The following is a 14847-nucleotide window of genomic DNA, read 5'->3' on the forward strand; positions in this document are numbered from 1 at the left end:
ACTCTTCAAGTCTGATTTGTGTACAGTTTTTTACAGCAGTGCTTAAGGTTGTGTTGTGATCATTGCCATACGTTGCTGTATCCTGTTTTCAGCTCTAGTTCTAATGCATAGTCAACTATCTTAGTTTTGATTAGGTGAACAATGCTTTTCAGTACTTTAGTCTTTATATAGAAACAAGACTGTTATGTTGAATCATTATCTTATCCTTCAACATATTTTATTAATTTGCATATAATCTTAGTAATATCTTTCCTAATACTATGTCAGATTGATGTTTCTCAAGCATTTAAGCCCTCAGGTACATAATTATGACAAATGTCTTTTTCAACCAGTGCTTCTTGCTGCAAAACGTGTCAGTGTGTCTTTCTCTCTGCACTTCTGTGTGATTGTCTTTCCTGATCTGTCACTCACCCTGACACTGTAAAAAACTGTTCTTGGGACTTCATGAATTCTTTTTCACTGTTCATTGATTTAAGTCTCCACGGTAGCTAGTTAAGTTGTTAGGGTCCGTGAATCGCTGAAGAATGATACCCAAGACTCAAATAGTATGCAAAAGCAAAAAGCATTTTTTCAGTAAACTTACATGAAAGGTCCCCACCATCAAAATGGAGAGTCCCTGATTTAGTTCAAGACTCAGTTTTAAGGCCAAAAACCTGAACCTTAGGGAGGGATTGGTGACTATTATCCTGGTTGGTGGCTCAACATTGTCTTCTCTCTGGCACTAACTAGCTGGATGCTGCCATGCCTCTAACTTGATGATTCTGTATTAATGTTGCCAACAATTTGGTACTCCCATGGGATTTTAAACAAACTTTTGAGCTGAATTGTAATATTCTACCTTTTCAATAGGTTCACCTGAGTTTCAAGTGATAAATATCTCACACAAAAGTGTGCATGCAATAAGGCAGAAAAAAAGTCCATCTTGAAGGAGGATTGAGTTGGGAAAGTACACTTTCCTTCAGGGAACAGTGTACAGTAGACAGTGGCTATAACTTGATCTGATGACAAGGTTTCCATATTGAGAAAAAGCATGATATTCGCCATATAGACTGAGCCATGGCATGATGTGTCTGTTCTCCAACACAGCACAACAGACATAGGAAGTACACGTAATACATGTGCCAGGTAGAATGAAATGAGATGTCTCCTATGTATTTTCTACCACCTAGAAATGTTGACAGCATTTTTCTTACTGGGTATAAGCAGGCCCATCCCCACTTTTATATTGTATCATGTGGATCATATCACAAGCCATCTTTTTCATAGCCTTATCCAATGTCCCTTTTAATACCTTTATTCTCTTCTTATCTTTTCAAGAAGGAAGGCTCCCCCACTCCATGCTTTCGCTTTTCTATTGCTGTGTTTTGTGTAGTTAGAGATTCTGTAGAGAGATTATAATGAACAGACTTCCATTTATTTCTTTAAAATATTATTTTAGTATATCAATGTTCATCAAATTGTATCTTGAAAAAACAAATAATAATGATCATCATCTCTTTTGTAATGCCAAGTAAGTGTTAGTAACTGAACTGGACTTTATTGTTTTTTATTTTTAGTTTTACTTTTTCAAAACTGATTCATTTTATGTATAGGACTACTCTCTCTCTCTACATGTACACCTGCATGCCAGAAGAGGGCATCACATCACCTTGTGCATGGTTAGGATCCACCGTGTAGTTGCTGGGAATTGAACTCTGGACTGCGGGAAAAGCAGACAATGCTCTTAGCCAGTGAACCATCTCTCTAGCCCCAACTGCACTTGAAAAGACATTACATAATCTGAACTGGAGAGAAATCTAAACTGTAGTGATGGTGGCAAATCCTTTATCTGCTTCTCAGAAAATTCGTGGTGGAGAAAGACCTTCTGAATGTATGCCATGTAGTAAGTCATTGTATACATTGTGTATTGAAGAACTGCAGTGCCTAACTGCTGAAAATTCTCTGTAGCACTTTTGGAAAACTTAGGTCTTTGAAATACTGCCATATCTCACCTATATCACCAAAGTGTGTCTAATAGCTTTGGTCTCTTTTACCTCAACAAACATTTTGTCTCACAGCATATAATAAATGAGTCAATTGCATGGTCTGTTAATATTCATGAATGTGGCTGTGGAATGCTCACAGGACGGATGGGAATGTTTAGACTGTGCTCAGAGGGCATCATACCTATATGTGTTGTTGGAGAATTATAGCCATCTATTTTTTGTAGGTAAGGATGCTCCTTTTATAGAATGCCTGTTAAATCTTTTGTATTTACATGCCTTGTATATATGTAAAATCTCAGTACTGTCTAAAGACCCCAGTAATCAACATAATCCTGTCACGGTGTTTCCTTTACCTTTTTTGTGTTAGATTCTGAATGTTCTCTCTGGCTCTCTTATTTTCTCCCTAAGTAAAGGGCGGCAATACTTTAACCGTACTAGATATAGCAGTGAGATGAGCAATGGAGACAGCTTAGGTGGTGTGCTGGTGCAAGCCATGTGAAGCAGGCCCATCAGTAACACCCCTCCAAGACCTGTGTGTCATCTACTGCTTCAAGGATTCTTACAGAGCATTTTCAGTATTCTTACACTACAGGACAGTTGGGGAATCATTTGTAGAATCTTCTTTGTATACTGGCACTGTAATGCCTTAGAAATCCAGATGAATTCTGAAAAAAATTTTATTTGATATTTATTTACATTTCAGATATTATCCCTTTCCCAACCCCCCATTAATCCCATATCCCATCCCTCCTCCTCCTTTTTTGCTTTTATATCATTTAAATTAAATTAAGGTCAATACTAAGTTGAGGAACTAGCAATATAATAGATGCTAATAGTCAAGAACAAGCAAGACAATACACCCAGATAGTTAAAGAACACTCAGGACAATAGACAGTCCCATGATCACTCCTGTGATCATTATTTCTAAGGGCTTATCAGGATGGCCAAAGTTTTTTTTTTAGTATGGAGATCTAACTCAAAAACTAAACCTGTTCCCCTGTGAAACAGAAGAAAGAATCTAATAAGGGGGAAAGAAAATCTTTAGCGAAGGGATTATTGACTATTTTGGAGAAACTGAGGTAAGATTAGTGAGGATTTCAAGTGACAGTGGAAACGGGTTTGGAGGGGCATGGAAGAGATAGCCCAGTAGTGAATAGCACTTGCTTGTTTTAAAGACATGGATTATTTCTCAGAACGTCATGATGGCTGGAAACAATCTGATGGCTTCCTTGAACCTCAGTAGGCATCATGCACAAACACAGAGCTTGTACATACATGGTGCATAACACTACTACCCATAAGCTAAAATAAAAATGTAATAAAAGTTTTTGAAAGCAATGAGGCCAAGTGGGACACTTTGATTTTGTTCCATTTGGTTTATATAGAAATAGTTCTACAATATTCTACCATATGTCATCTCTGGATTAACCTGTTACACTCAATCCTGACTTCCATGGTAATGATTAATAATAATAAAAAACATAATTTATTTGACCATGCATGTGTATGATGCTATCCTTATTACATAAATATCACTTTTTTGTGTACATATTAATAATAGCTAAATTTCATTACCTTCATTTAAGTATTACTGCCTCAAGGTTTGTTTCCTGATCTTTTAACTGATTTTTTAACTTTTAACTTCAGTAGTTCCTTTATATTCTTTTCCTTTTGTGATCAGTTTCCCCTGATATAATGATAGCAGTACCTTGATAAGGATTGTTTAGTATCTGCAGACTATTAAACTGTCTTTGTTGTCTTCACATTGATTTATCCTGTCGTTTCTTAATAGTTTCTACTGTAATAATTTTAGCTGCTTTGGAAATCTCAGTTTGATGTTTGGAAGGTTTTGAGTGCTGTGCTTTCTCAAGATTCCAAATGTAGTTAGGATTACTTTGTTCAAAAACAAATTGCTTTGATTCTTTAGAAAAAAAGAATTCTTCTTGTTGACTGTGTTCCTGTGTCTGAGTGAGGACATGCTACCCTTGTGTCACTGATCACCTGTCATGTATCTATGTTCTGTTTTGATTTCCTGTTACTGCTAAATGCATGATGGTCAATGAGTTTTAATCAATGAATGCAAGATTGTACAGTAAGAAGCCATTTTATACAAAGCCACCTGTGTTATTTGAAACTTACTTGAATTCCTTGCTTGTTTCATTGCAGAAGAAGCTGCACACTGACCTGCATGGTAACCACGGTAAGCTGAATCCCCGTTGACTCTGTCCCTCAGTTCTTTCTATTGCTTTGTCTGAAAGATTAGTTACTAGAGGACCTTGAGTGTGTACACTGAAGAGGCAGGGAAGATATCTGTATGCATATTAGTTGAGAATTTTGTCTATTACTAAAATGTGTGGCCTGAAAATTCCAAACAGAAGATTGGTGTCAGAGTGAAGCACCAGATAGATGCCAACTCTGATGAGTGCTGCTCACTGACCACCCATAACAGGTACCCCAAGTGTCAGATGTAGTTCATCAGCGTCTCTCAGTTCATTGTTTCTTGTAAAATGAAATTTGTGTGATTATTGAGCAGGTTAAAGGATTTCCTATGTGTGATTGGAAGGGTGAATCTGTGGGCTGTTAACTCTATGGAGCAGCATCAGGGAGCCTGGTATCAAGAGGGCACCTGTGAGACCCTTCAATCCTGGACCCTATCCTGATTCAATGAATAATTTTTGTACAGATAATGCAGAAGACAGTTGCAGAAATGAAATCAGTTCTACACCTTTCATGTCCTTTTTGTTAAATTTAACTCAAGTTATACATTTAACTAAATATATACATCTGAGCATGGTTGGGGGATTTGGAGTTGATCCGTTGATCCCCTTCTCCTAAATGGCTCTACCTCTGAAGGAGATACCCCTTCACTGTCTGCTACGAGCTGCCTGTAGACAGGCAGTTATGGTCCCAACCTCAGGGCCCCTCTCAGCCTTGATGAAGTGCTGATGGACTCAATCTTTTGAGGCATTTTGCTGATGAACATAGAGGACTCAGGTCCAGAAGTTTTTCACTACATATTCTCCATCCTCTGGTTCTAGCTCTTGCATTTTCCCACTGTGTCTTCCAGGATGTTTCTTTGCCCTGGATCAGAATAAAGAAGATAGAAAATATGACAGGAGACCTTGCACAAGTTATGTCTTATGTTGTGCAAGGTTTATGGTTTTTATGCTGTTTTTGTAATAGGGTTTTTCTGTGTTTCAGCTATGGCTGTCCTGGAACTCGAGTTGTGGTCCAAGCTGGCCTTGAACTCGCAAATTCACCTGCCTCTGCCTCCTAAGTGCTAGGATTAAAGTCATATGGCACCACCACCCAGTAACCTGTACAGTTATTTGCAAATACAGCATCTTTTTTGGGGGGTGGGGTTTGGTTTTTTGAGACAAGGTTTCTCTGTGTAGTCCTTGCTGTCCTGGAACTCACTCTGTAGACCAGGCTAGCCTCGAACTCTCGAACTCAGAAATCCGCCTGCCTCTGTCTCCCAAGTGCTGGGATTAAAGGTCTGCGCCACCACCACCCGGCACTTTTTTTTTTTTCAAATGCAGCATCTTATAAACAGTTTTCCCTAAAAATTAGCATGGAACGCTATCAGAGAAATGTACAGCAACAAGAAGACTGACTGATGAAGTCTGATCACAGCAGTTTACTTTGAATGTAAGCAACAACTTAAAATGAAGTTTCTCTTTGGGACCTTTTAGGAAAACAAGAGTAATGGTCCCCCATAGTGCACATGACCTATCATGCTCCCTCTTCTTGATTATGTTTCAAAATGTGACATGAATTCTCTCTCAAAAGAAACTTAAATCCAATCAGAAAACGGTTAATGCAATTGTTTTTTTGTCTGCAGCTTTCATAAAGCACCATGACCAAGGCGACTTATAAAAGAAAGAAGTTGCTTTGGCTAATGCCTCCCCATGGTGAGTCCACTGTGGCAGGAGTGGCTGCTAGGAGCACCATGTCGCTGAGATAGAAAGCTGAGAGATCACATCCCAAACCACTGTCACTAAGGGGAGAGAGAGAAAACTAAGCTGGATTAGGCTTTTTTTTTTTCCCTCAAAGCCTACCACCAGTGTCATGGTTTATTCAATAATGTTCCAGTAACTAAACTTCCCAAAACATTGTTACCAACTGGGAGCTTAACTTCAAATACATAAACTAATGGGAGACAATCTCATTCAAACCAATATAATCATTCTTCTAATATTCGTGCTATAATTGTGCGAAAAGGTAAAGTTTAGAACATTTTTACTATCAATGCAGAAAGCATACTTTTTATGTCTTGTTTGGCTTTTCTGTTTATTTCTATAGCTGTGATTGGCTTGCATCATGATATGGAGTCTAGGCAGCTTCCAACTCACTACCTACCTGAGCCTCTGAATGCTGAAATGAAAAACTTAACTTACTGTGTCTGAATGAATTTCATGTTTACTTTTAAAAAAATATTCTGCTTTAGTGCAGCAAGCATCTTGTCCATTTGTTTCAGCTATGATGTCTTTGAGAGATCCAGCTCCTTCACCTGGCATTGAAACTCTTATGTTTGTCTTCTCTGTGCTATATCTTGGTGGCCAGGCTCTTTATTGAATTACCATTAGGCTCACAGAGCTCTTCATTTCTGGTTTGATTTCAGGTTGAGGATTCTTTATATTTCTATTCCTGTAGCTTGTGATGGTCGCATCCTACCATATCTTCATTATTTCCTCAGCCATTTTCTGCAATTCTCTTGTCCTTAGATCAGCTCGTTCCTGTCCTCTCTGAGTTCAGGACCTTGATTCCTCTTTCTGTCCTTTGACCTCGTTGAATAGTCTTTGAATTTCATTTTGAGTTGTGTGTCATGAATTTCATTCAAATTGCATGTCGAAGGGAGCACTGATATTGTACTAGTGATTTGGGGTGGGGCTATTCTATCAGTGCTTGTCATATTTCTTTGGTTCCTTTAGTTGTCTTTTACTGTGTGGCTTTAGGTCAAGAGGCTGGGATTTCGATGTTGGATGTTATGCTTAAGGGTCAATAATCTAGGATGGGGGAAATACTGGGCTACAGCATTCTACTAAATCCAGCTCTGGTGAGAGTCCTTTCATTTTTGTTCCGTGATTAACTCAGTAGTGTATAAGATTGTTTCCACAATCCTACAGTTGCATTATACCCTTGCATATGGACTAGGCTTTGATAAAAAGTGGACCTCAAGTTGTCCAAGGTAAAAATCCTCCCTAGATATCAATCTGTTCCACGTGTATGATTTTTTTGGAAATCATTTCCAGAATCTTCTGTCTTGTTTTCTGTTTATCTACTAAGCACAGTACTGCATTAGAAATCAACTCCTTCCCTATCTGCCTTTCTCATCCTGTTCTGCCAGACTTGCTCACCAGGGAAGATAAGAAAGAAGCAAGGAAGATGAAGAGAGAGCAAACGGTATCCAAGGATGTTAGGCACTGAGGCAAAGGTCGCAAGGGGTTGTTCAAGTGTCATTGGAAAGAAGACATTATATCAGTTTTGCCACATTCTCTAGTATAACTTCAAGAATTCTGCATATGAAGACATGTTTCTGAATATATAGTATTTATATCCTAGAGCACATACATCTCAGATTTAATGTTAATGAAGAATAAAACTTTGCTTAGTGAATGTTAGTTTTTCAAATCACTAGTGTATAGCTTGGCAAGTATAGTTTCTGATTCTTTCAAATCTTTACTGGTTCCTCATGGGATTCATTGCTAAACACCTCTCATGGGATGCCTAGTACTAAGGGCAAAGTCCACTCTCTTGAATGGGTAAGTGGTAGAACAAATGACTTAGAAAGTATGCAAGAATTTATAATCCAGGGTTTTGTAAGTGATAAGTTAGAATGAGAACCCAGTTTGCAAATAATAGATAATGCAAATCGCCTACCAGGTTATTCTTCTGTAAATACTCTGATAACAGTAAGGTAAATTAAAAAGAATCCAGATAAACCCCAGTTCTTAGAATCTAAGGTTTGCCAGCATGAAGAGGCATTCACTACATTCATTTAAGAGCCAGTGAACTACCTCACAGCAGCAACAAAATTGATCATAATCCTGTTCTACTTCCATCATTCTGTCTTTTAGCTTCCCATCCTCACAGCTCCACTCAGCTACCTATACCCACTTAGACGTCACTGATGACTTGAGGCATTTCCTAGGCCACTTCACAAGGAGTCCTGCTACTAAGAGTTTTCACTTCCCTGGGAGGCCCCATGACTTGTTTTGATTCCTAACAACAGATCTGCTGGAGGACCCTGTGGTTGGATTTTTTCCTGCCCATCCTGCCTTGGTTAAGGTAACCTGGGTCCTATAAACTGGCTCTCAATGTATATGTCTTGAAATACTGCTGAATTTTTCAAGCCCACATAGGCTCTGCTTCATTTCTCTGTCCTTATTCTGACAAAGGGATTGTCCCTGTCCCACTGGTACTCATCAGTCTCACATAAACAGGGCACTTTCCACACAGCTCCAGCTGTCAGGCTGACATGGACTAGCTCCACACGGACTCCCCATGCCTGCTGCCATCATAGACCTAAATTGAATATAATAATAGTACATGAATTGTACAATGTGAACTGTCTTTTTAGTGTGCATGTTAACAAATTCACTGACACTGGATATCTATGATTGAAAATCATATAAAGGTCATCAAGTAGAGGGTCTTCAATTCATGGAACCCATAAAGTTCTAGGAGTCTAGTGGAATGCAATCTCCAGATTCTTAAAGGGCAGTCCAGAGACCTATGTTTCCACTGTTTCCTGTCTCAGGTTCATTATCCTTGCTTCAGCAGAAATTTATACATATTGTTATATGATCATTTGCCCAAAAAAACCCTGAAATTATTCAAGATTGCACTAATCATTTGAGTTCATGTTTCACCAATCCCTAATACTGAGAACACCTTAATGTTTATAAATGATATTTTCTTATTGTGGGGCCTTTGAGGTCCCTCTTGGAATTTAATAATAAAAGAAGGGTGTTGGCCTGGTTGCTGGGGCACCCCCTGAACTAGCCTGTCTAACTTAACCTGTCATTGTATCTCTCCATGTGTCTCTCACTGCTCTACCTCCCTGTTTTCTTCTGCTTCTGTCCACCTCTCCCTCTTCCTCTCTTCCTGCCTTCCCTAGCTCCAGCCTACAGCCTTTCTTGCTGTAATTCCATACTTACTTCTCATACAAAACAGCTGTTAGCATAGTTGGAGAGATTCCGCCTCCATGGTAGATTGCATTTGGGGTGGGGGGAAGTGAGGAATGGACAAACAGTTACACATCCTGCTAGCCTGCCACCCACAACACAGCAATTAACAATTGAGAACACAGTGATACACTTTCATAGCCAGTTGATAAGATGTGTGGGTTATCCCAACATTTTCCTATTTGTTGAAAATGAGTGTCCTCTTGCACTGAAATCCCTGAAGCATTTATATAATGGTATGGTTTCATTCCCTGTGTAGCTCACTGCCTTGTCTAAGGTCTAAAATTTCTGAGTCTCACTATTTTCATATCACTTGTCAAGTTTATGAGTTGAATAAATACTTCCTGGACATTTCTTAGTATTTCACAATGATCTTCATGCACACTCATGGTCTGGTCAAAGCTGTACATGAACATGTACACATTCTCTTGTTCTTTAAAGTTTCTTATTTGTATGGATCGACTCACATGAAATTAAGCTGAAGGTATTTCTTAAAACATTTGCTTGAGTTTTACTTCATGATGAATTTTCTAGTATGTCTATAATACTAGCATTGTTTAAAGAATTTAGCCGTGATTTCAAACAGAATTATTATTGAGGGACTTTTAGAGTAGAATATCTGATGTAAAACAAGCCATAAAGACATCATAAAGTGTTCAGTATTTGCCCATGGACAACAGTGTTCTGAGGTTCAACTCAACATGGCTGCATAACTGGGTATAAGCCTTTGTTCTGAGGCATGCTTAGACGTAGCCCAGTTTGGGTGATGTCTCTCAGAGACAGTTTTGTAGACACAGTCTCATTCTTCTCCCTGTAGTCTGCTCTCTCTCTCTCTTTCCTCCATGAATGCAGAAAAGAATGCAGGCTCCTTCCAAGACTCCCTAAGCCTATGCATTCTGTTTGTTTTGAGCCCTTTTTACAGGACCAGGTACTACTATGGCAGTAAGCCTGGAACGGTGGAAACCAACAATCTTCCCTAATTTAGTTAATTCATATTTTCTCTAATACCAATTTTCTGGTGTACATGAACTTTGGAAGAAATAAATGGTGTCACCACATGTTGCATGAGGGTCATTTCCTGGGAGATATAAAATGCATAAGCATGTAACTCAACCAAAATGGGAACTGAGAATAGAGCCAAATATGGATGCCACTAAATCTATCTTGTTAAACCAATGAGCTTTCCTGGGGTTAGTTAACGGTATTATGGGGAAGGAGCCATGTACAGCAACAAAAGGGACTCAAAGATCATTTCTGTCATGAAACTCTAACCCAGCAGTGGATATAGCTTATGAACAGTGGACACCTGGAGCACATTGCACACCTGCAGTCATACTCACAGTTTCTAAGCAGTGTGATTGGTGTGAGTTTCTTCATTGATGTCAAACACAATGAATCCTGTCAGACTGAGGGATTTTCTTGATGGTATTCTTTTAGTGGCTTATTTCCTGTCTTAATCAGCTTCCTGTCACTATGGAATGTTTCAGTCTCTAGGAAATGGTTACACAACAGTACATTCTTGAGCTTCTCCCTTTTGTATTCATCATGAAATATTTGACATTGAAAAAGTTAGGGCATTCATCTCAACAATATTATTTTATGAATGTTCACCTTCATACTGATCTATAAAAACATTATTCAGTAGAGTTGGCTGTCTTCCAAGAAGCTCACTTGCCCACTGCAGCTCCTCCTCTATGGTAGCTTCCATTTTCAGAACTTTACACAGTGTAAACTATTGATGTTTTCTAAGATTTGATCAGTACTTGATGGTTTTCACAAGTTCCTTATGTTCACAATGACACTGTAGTGTGAAGCCTCTAATGGTCCGTAAGGACATAGTTCAGAAAAAGCCCATGCCAAATTGTTTGCTATGGACTCTTTTTCCCATGGTATGAATTTTCTGATATTTTCATAGTCATGCACGGTAGGTAAAGACTTTATCATGTGCTATACATTTGAAAGGCATCTCACCTTGATAAATTTTCTGATGCAGTCTAAAATATGAGGCAGTGGTAAAGGATTTCTAACGTTCTCTATATTTGTCTGGTTTCCCTCCTGTATCAGTTATCTGATCTGTTTTAAGAGATAAGGGATTGGTAAAGAATTTCTTATATTTATTGCATTTCTAAGATTTTTCTCCTGTGTGAATTCTCTCACAGACCTAAACCAACTGAAAGAACTTCTCACATTCAGTACATGTGTAAGCCTTTTCATCTGTATAAATTGTCTAATGTCTCCTAAGCTTTCTGGATAAAGCTCTTGCCAAATCCATTGCATTTATAAGGTTTCTAATTTATATGAATGTTTTGATGCAATCTAATTAGGTGAACTAATTAATTGTAAAGGATTTCTCACATTCACTGCAGTTATAAGGCCTCTCTCCTGTATGGATTGTGTAATGTCTCTTTAAGGTTTTTGTTTCTTGATAAATCCTTTGGAACATTTATTACATTTGGAATGTTTCTCCTCTGCATGTATTCCTGTTGTTTTCTAATACCTGAACAGCAAAAGAAGGATTTACTGCACTCATTAAATTTGCAAGTTTTCTTTCTAGCATAGATTCTGAATTGTCTTTTAATGTCTGATACATGAGAAGAGAGCACTTACCACATTTTCCACATTTGTCAGAGTTTTTCATAATTCATGTTGATATTTATTTGCAAATTTATGAGGTTTTTTTTTAGATCAAATCGTAATTTTTACTTATTCACACAGGGGTTCTAAACACAAAAAGGCAGACCGTGGGGATGGGGATGACACCGGAGTGTGGGTGTTCAGGAGGAGTACAGGTATCTTTCAGAAGAGGGTATCAGCTCGGTGAAGGTTCAGGGGACAGGTCACTATGACTCTGCCTATGACTCACTTGTCCTTATCTAAGTTGGTATTATATGCCAAGGCTACCTATTTACAAGGTCTATGACTACTCAGGCTGGTAAATTTCCACAAAAGCTGCCTGTTTACAATAGCTTATAGCCATCTGTTTTAAATTCATGAGTTTTGACATGCAAAAGGGCTTACCACATTCTGTACATCTATATGGTTTCTCTTCTGTGTGTGTTGCTTTATGTGTACTAAAGTTTGATTATGGTTTAAATCTTTTCTACATTCCCAGCAGTGGTACAGTTTCTATTCACTGTGAATTCATTTCAATGTGTGTTTAGGTTTAGAATCAAAGCTTTATCTGTCCCTGTAATTTTCTGTATTTCCTTTCTAGTGTGGATTTGTAGGTTTTGCCTTATAATGGTGTTATTATCAAAACGATACATGCCACAAAGTCAGAGCATGCAACAGATTTCATGTTGATAGTTTACTGGGGAGGGGATATGCAGAGGCTGCCTTTTAGTGAGGGTAGAGAGAAGAACAGAGAGGAGAGAGATGATGGACTGGCCTTTTAGAAGCTCATGTGCAGGGAGAGGATAAGCAACTTGTGACAGTGGGAATGGATCTCATCTTCACAGATAGTGATGAGATGCTGCTGTTGCTAGCCCCATTGGGCAGGTGGTAGAGAGGGCTGATTGCTAACATTCCTCTCTTTTGTTTATTATAAAAGAGGAGGAACTAGGAAGGGGTGATGTTGAATATGAAATGAGGGCCCCATGCTCTGTAAACAACTTGCTATTGTCTGAAGGGATTGTCATCTATGGGACACTGTTGGTCCTCCGTCTCAGGTCACACTTCGTAGTTGTGAACTTCAGAGACTGTGACTAGTGGTTGGTAGTTCCATAACAATGGATGGTTTGATTAGAGTTTTTTTTTTAATTTGTTGTTAGAGAAATGCAGAGAAACAGTTGATAAAGCAGTGTGATTAGGAAAAGGAAGAAAATGGGGAGTGTCAGAAAGGGCCATATCTACTTCCATATGGGGTTTTCAAAAGCCCAGAAGTTGGAGGCAATGAGTTGCTACATACGTTTTTATTTTTTTTCCTGTATCCAATTGGTTGACATAGAAGCAGCAGCATTCATCTTAGAGAAAGAGGAAAAGACTACCTTAAAAAGATATATTCCCCATCAGTTTTGGAGTACCACCACAGACAGGGAGTCATGTTTTTCTTAAAAAGTTAGTATAGTTTAGGCCACCTGCTGGAGCCTCTGGATGAACTGGGAATTAAACTGATGATACAAAATCAGGGAAATTGTCCATCCTGCTGTCCTAGTGACGACGCCTGCAGTTACTGTGACAGCCAGGAGGAGCTAGGTTTGAAAACTAATGGACAGCTAGTTTGTCCATGATTGGAATCAGTAGGGACTTTTCTCATTTTATCACCCCCAACTACTAGCATGCAACCTCCTGACCAACTAGACAATAGGCAATAGAAGATTTGAGTATCACAAAATATCATGTAATAGATACAGTGGGGCTAAGATGAGATATCAAGGATTATGGTTTTGTTGCAGACTAGGAGATTTAACATCCCTACTGAATGTGTACCAGATGCCTTAAAATAGTTAGCCATGGAAAAGAAGGTGATGTGAAAAGGGGAGGAAGGGAGTCATGGCAACACTAGGCTCAGGGCAGTTGGTGAAAGGCGAGGTAGGGTTATTTGACAGGAACATGGGAAAAGCTGTAAATGTACATTGTGAGTTATTTCCAAGAGGAACACTCTGCTAGGAGAAGCATTAAGGAGCTCTTAGGCCGAGATCAGAGTCTGAAGCAGGAGAGGAAATGATCAATTTATATTATTTAGGAGTGGTAATATGAAAGATCCAATGACCTTGGACAAGTATTTAATTACCTCTTCTACTTTTTCTATCTCTAGAAGTTGGGTAATGGGAATATATTTTCTCTTGATATCAATTATGGTCACTGGTTGTCTTGCCTGAAGAGATGATAGAGTTTACCAGTAGTGTCAGTTTTCTACCTGGGATTCCATGGGTCCTAAGAGTAAAGGTAGAATGCCCCATCTTGTAGATAGAGGAAGTAATCAGGGTGAGGTTACATGGATGGTTAATAATATAGGCACAACCAATCTGGGTGACCTTCATATCTGTCTGGACATTCTTTCCAGTAACCTTTTGTCTGGTTATAGAGGAAGGAGACAAAAAAGTCATTAAATGAACAAGGAGGGGAGTATATAGGGGTGGTAGGAATTTTAATTGCTTCCTCACAACCTGCTGTGGATGAATTTCCTGAATCTATTTGGAAGGACTGTTTGTTATAAATGATGGCTTCTTAAACCTTGAATCTCCATAGAGTTATTCTAGATAGACGCAAAAGAGATCGAAGGGAGGGAGAATCTGTGTCCAAATCAATAGAGTTGAGAACATCTAGTGAAGTGAAGCCTCATACTTCTGGGACTGAGAACTAAGTTGTTGATCTCAGCATCATCTGAAACTTAAGCGAACAAGGTCTTGTTGTCGTTGATAGGTAGGATTGGAAATTATGTTGAGGCAGGGGAGTAAAGGACTTGAGGTGAGATATATGAATCCAGTGAGGTTGGGCCTCAAGCTTAGCAGTTGTGGATGTTACAAGAATCACCTTGAAGGTACCCTGTCATTTAGAGGGACAGGGTGAGGACCTTGGTTCGGAGGAGAGAGAAAGACCTGATCTCCAATGTTGATTGTGGATGGACAGGATTTAGCATGTGGCCAGGGTAAAAAGAGGTAAGAATTGATTCATAGGAGAGAGTAAAAATGACAGAGTAGGGGAGTGAGTAGGTGATCAGGGAGAGGTGTGTA

Source organism: Grammomys surdaster, unplaced genomic scaffold (genome assembly GCF_004785775.1).
Source record: "Grammomys surdaster isolate TR1022 unplaced genomic scaffold, NIH_TR_1.0 572, whole genome shotgun sequence".
In the NCBI taxonomy this organism is placed as follows: Eukaryota; Metazoa; Chordata; class Mammalia; order Rodentia; family Muridae; genus Grammomys; species Grammomys surdaster.